The 4,757-nt window shown below is 42.4% G+C and overlaps 1 long non-coding RNA gene across 1 annotated transcript; it reads right to left on the bottom strand.

The window, feature by feature from the left end:
* Window positions 1-201: 201 nt before the first annotated feature.
* Window positions 202-2,680, bottom strand: LOC139438371 (uncharacterized). Its single transcript, XR_011648047.1, has 2 exons — window positions 2,363-2,680; window positions 202-419 (listed from the first exon to the last, which is right to left on the bottom strand). It is a non-coding gene; the product is annotated as an uncharacterized lncRNA (long non-coding RNA).
* Between the last annotated feature and the right edge of the window lie 2,077 nt (window positions 2,681-4,757).

The following is a 4,757-nucleotide window of genomic DNA, read 5'->3' as shown; positions in this document are numbered from 1 at the left end:
CTAAGCATGGATTACAGTTTACTCTCCATCTCACTCAATTCTGTAGATTATGGTCATATATATATTGGTTCATATCTGTCATTGTAATATCACTCAGGACAATTCCTGAAAATGCCCCCTTATTACACGTCTTTGTCCTCCTCGCTGACTTCACCACCTCCAGTGGCCATTGTCTCCACATCAATGATTTAGCTTCTTCTATTGTAAAAAATTTTTATTTACATTATGTCTTTCATCACTGTAAGGTCTGTTATCTTGTATATACAGTGACATTTTCTTCTATTTATTACCCGATGTCTTTTTTTTTTCATTTTGTCTTCAAAGAAGTTTTAGTTTACAGTAAGCTCATGTACAGAATATAGGGGATTCCGATATATCCAACATCCTTCACAATGAATCCTCTCAGGACACTGGGTAGCCTGTGGTAAGTACAAAGAGAAAGGAAGACCATTAACTTGAAGAACTTTACTATCAGTAAAAACCTCCCTAATTGCATGTTTCTTCTTGTTCTATGTCAAAATACAAATCAGAATACTCAGTTTCCAATATTTTAAAAGTGTAATGATTCTTATTAAAAATATTTTTCATAAGATTGTATATGTATTGTGTATATATCTCAAGTTCAAGTTAATGGCTTTGATTTATGTTCAAAATGGAAGTGATTAAGTAGCACAAGAATTAGTAATATCCTTAGTTGTAACCATATACTGGCATTGGTGTTAAGGGCCATTTTGTACTTTTCTCCTAAGGCTCTCAGTATTGTACTAACCACCCCCAAAATCACTGAGCTGCTCTTAAAAAAAAAAGGAAAAAAGAAAATGGAAAACATCCTGACATTGTGTTAATATTTTATTGTTGGGCAAATCACATGGAAATGTACCACAACTGAACAAGACATATATCAGATTCCTGGCTTAAGTTTAACCACAGGGTAGAATTACACAGCAAATAATTATCAGATCATTCCTTGCATAAGTCTGTATGTCATCTGTATTACTGAATGACTGAACAAATAAAGTCAGTCATTAATTGTGATTTAAATTACCAAGTATCTTTTTCAACATTAATTGAAAACTGTGTGAAACCTGTCTATTCAAGAAGTAACAAACAGAATTATCTGCGTGCATTTCAAGTAAATTTGAGATGAAAAGTGAAGTATATTTTCCAAACAACAACAGTAATTTCTTAATTTAGGAAATGGACTACATTGAGATTTTCAAATTTCTTTTAGTTGTCTGTATCTTGTTCTACCACATGAATACACTGTTTGGCAATTAAAAAGCCAGAAATATTGTTACAGATACACGCCTACAAAAGATAGGCATGTACAAAATGAGATTGTAGACATACTGATTTCACCTTTCCATGGAAATATACAAAATTAAAGTCAGATTTTGTATTTTCTACAGGAGAAATTTACCTTCACTGAATACATATGACTTACAAAACAACAGTGTCTGACATAGCTCTTAAATTGATACTTTAAGTCCTAGACATATTTCAATTTAAGTACTTTTTGGCAGTATGCAATAGTAGGTACTGAAAACCACAATCGGGTTTTGAACTTCAAAAACTGATTTCTCTTGATGCATAAATTTTACTTAGTGCAACTTACTCCAACTTGAAGGCAAAGTATCTTGTAAAATCACATAACAAACAACGAACCAATTTAAAGTGTACAATCCCGGGACATTTACTACAGTCTCATGTTGTGCAGGTATCACCTCTATGTATTTTTTAAATAGTAACAGTCACACTGCAAAAAAGGACATGTCAGCAAGCTAAACTTAAACGTAATAGAAAACTCTCACTTTTCATGACAAACTGTACAACATGGCAGTTTTGTCCTTGAAAACAAGATAAATTAAAAGAATTATTAATGAACTTAGGGAGCTCGTATGGCCCCAGGGGTTGAGCGCCCGCTTCCCACATGTGAGGTCCCAGTTTGGTTCTGGTGCCTCCTTAAAACAAAACAAACAAAAAAACCACCATTGGGGAATCAAACTGGCTCAGTGGCATAGTGCCAGCTTCCCACACACAAGGTCCCTATGCACTCTCCAGCCCTGGTACCTTAAATAAAAAATTTACTCAAAAGTTTGCTTTACTTAAAGTCAGAAATATAAAATTATTATAAATGTTGGAATTTGGGTTACTAACACTTAAAAGTAATGCTGGGAGCTGCATTGCCCCTACGTGTAAGTCTGTCAACATTTCCTTCAGCTCTGTCAGCGGTGCAGGAACAGTGCGCCCCTCTGTGACCACCGAGGGCGCCGCGCACGAGGAGCGCCCCTTCCCCTCAGCCCAGGGCTCGGCCACGCCCGCCGCCCCGACCTCTCCACGGGAAGCTGCAATACTTTCCTACCCTTTCAGGGCTGTAGACGTCTTTCCTCTCTGAAGCTCCGTCAGGATTGTCTCCAGCAAGAGTCCTGAACCCACAGCGCTGGCAGCCTCAGTGAGCGGGGGCTCTGGGCAAACACGTCTCCTGAACGTCCCCTGAGAGGAGACGATGAACTAACGGGGGCAGCGCAGGAACCCGAAGTCCTCCGCTCACGTTAGGGAAGAAAGCCCTCGAAGCACCACCACGCAGCCCTGCGCAGCCCCCGCGGGAAGAGGGGCTCTCTCCTCACGCCCACCGCCCAGCGGCCCCCCGGGAACGAGGCCTTCCACCTCCTGTCCCTGCTGTTCCGCGCCCACAGGCACCTGAGGGCGTTTCCGGGGTTTCCTCAGAAAAGGCGGCTGCGCGCCCCCTGCAGGCGGGCGGGCCACAGCGCAGGAAGCGCCGGCCCAGCTGGGTGGTGGAAATGTGCCCCTCACCTGCTGCCCTGCGCCTTCATCTCTAAGACGGTGTTGGGAGCGTTCAGTGCCACTCTCCAGAGCCTGGTGAAGTGGACTCCTCAGCGCAGTGACCCTGAAGCTTCAGAGGGAAGGGCCCCAGAAGGAGCAGGATCCGGGAGCCTCCAGCCCACGGCCAGACTCCCGGAGCCACAGCAGTCCTGGGACTCAGGCTTTATCCCGCCCCATGGGGGATCACAGGAGAAAGCTCCCGGTGCAGCACAAAGCCTGCATGTGACTTCCCACATCACTCTGCTTAGCTGGAGTCCTGCCTCCATGGTACCAGCCCCTGGCCTGTCCAGTCAGGAGATAGCCACAGTTTGCTGGTCCAGGAGCTCACTGCCACCTGGAAGCTTGGCAGGCCCAGAACAGTGCACCAGCCCAGGGTGCAGGGAGATGTGGGTGCACAGAAGTCCAGCGGGGGCTGCCCCTGGGTTACTACCTTCTTTCCGAACTCAGAAGTTTCCTAGGGAATATCCAACATAAAACCTGGTCTCAGCAGGTAAGTCACCCATATGTTGAAGTAAAAATCCTTCGTATTATTTTTTTCTTCTGCATTCATCACTCCAGTCATTATTAGAGCTTTTTCATTATTTCAATAATAATAAAAAAAGCAAACAAGAAAATTCTTCACTTCTCAGTCTCTTTTTCCCTTCCTGTACCTAGGTGCAATTTCTGGCTGTTCTTCAACAATTATTTATTTATTAAGCAGTTTTATTGAGATATATTCACGTACCATATGATCTATCTAAAGTGAATAATCAATGTCTTTTAGTAGAATTACAATATTGTGCAATCATCATCATAAAAAAATTTAGATTTATTTCATTACTCCAAGGAGGAAAACTCCACACACCTTAGTATCGCTTCCCTAGCCCCAATTAACCACTAATCTAATTGCATCTTTGAGACTCTTTCTATTAGTCTATTCACATGGAATCTTAAAATATATTCCACAATATATGTAGTTCATAGTAATGAAATTGTACAGTATTTATCCCTTTGTGTCTGGCTTGCTTCACTCAACATAATGTCCTTGATATTCACCCATGTTGTCATGGGCTATTTGACTACATTTCTTCTTCTTACAGCTGCATAATATTCCACCATGTGCATACACCACAGTTTGTTGATCCATTCATTGGTTGATGTACACCTGGGTCGTTTCCATCTTTTCACAATCCTGAATAACACCACTATGAATATAGGTGTGCAGATGTTTGTTTGCATCACTACTTTCAGTTCTTCTAGGTATATACCCAGTGGTGATATTGCAGGGTCACGTGGCAAATCTTTATGCAAATTCTTTTAGGAATTGCTAAACAGTTCTCCACAGTGGCTGTACGTTCTGCATTCCCACCAACAGTGAATAACTGTTTTCCATCTGTTCACATCTCTCCAACATATGTCTGTCTTTTTAATAGTGGCAATTCTCATAAATGTGAAATGATATTTCATTGTAGTTTTTTTTTTAATTTCTCTTCCCTTCCCCAACCACTCCCCTACCCCCCAATTGTCTGCTCTCTGTGTCCATTCACTGTGAGTTCTTCTGTGTCTGCATGGATTCTTGTCAGTGGCACCCAGAAACTGTGTCTCTTTTTGTTGCATCATCTTTCTGCATCAGCTCTCCGTGTGTGCGGTGCCATTCCTGGGCAGGCTGCACTTTTTATGCACTGGATGGCTCTCCTTATGGGTGCACGCCTTGCGCATGGGGCTTCCCTACATGGGGAACACTCCTGCGTGGCACAGCACTCCTTGTATGCATCAGTGCTGCTAATGTGCCAGCTCATCACATGGGACAGGAGGCCCTAGGTTTGAACTTTAGACCTCCCATGTGATATGTCGACACCCTATCCGTTCGGCCAAATCCACTTCCCTCATTGTAGTTTTAATTTGCAATTCCCTAATCATTTGTTATGTTGAAT

The sequence above is a fragment of the Dasypus novemcinctus genome, chromosome Y (genome assembly GCF_030445035.2).
Source record: "Dasypus novemcinctus isolate mDasNov1 chromosome Y, mDasNov1.1.hap2, whole genome shotgun sequence".
NCBI lineage: Eukaryota > Metazoa > Chordata > Mammalia > Cingulata > Dasypodidae > Dasypus > Dasypus novemcinctus.
The sequence above is the reverse complement of the archived record's forward strand: the minus strand, read 5'-3'. Positions and strand labels throughout refer to the sequence as shown.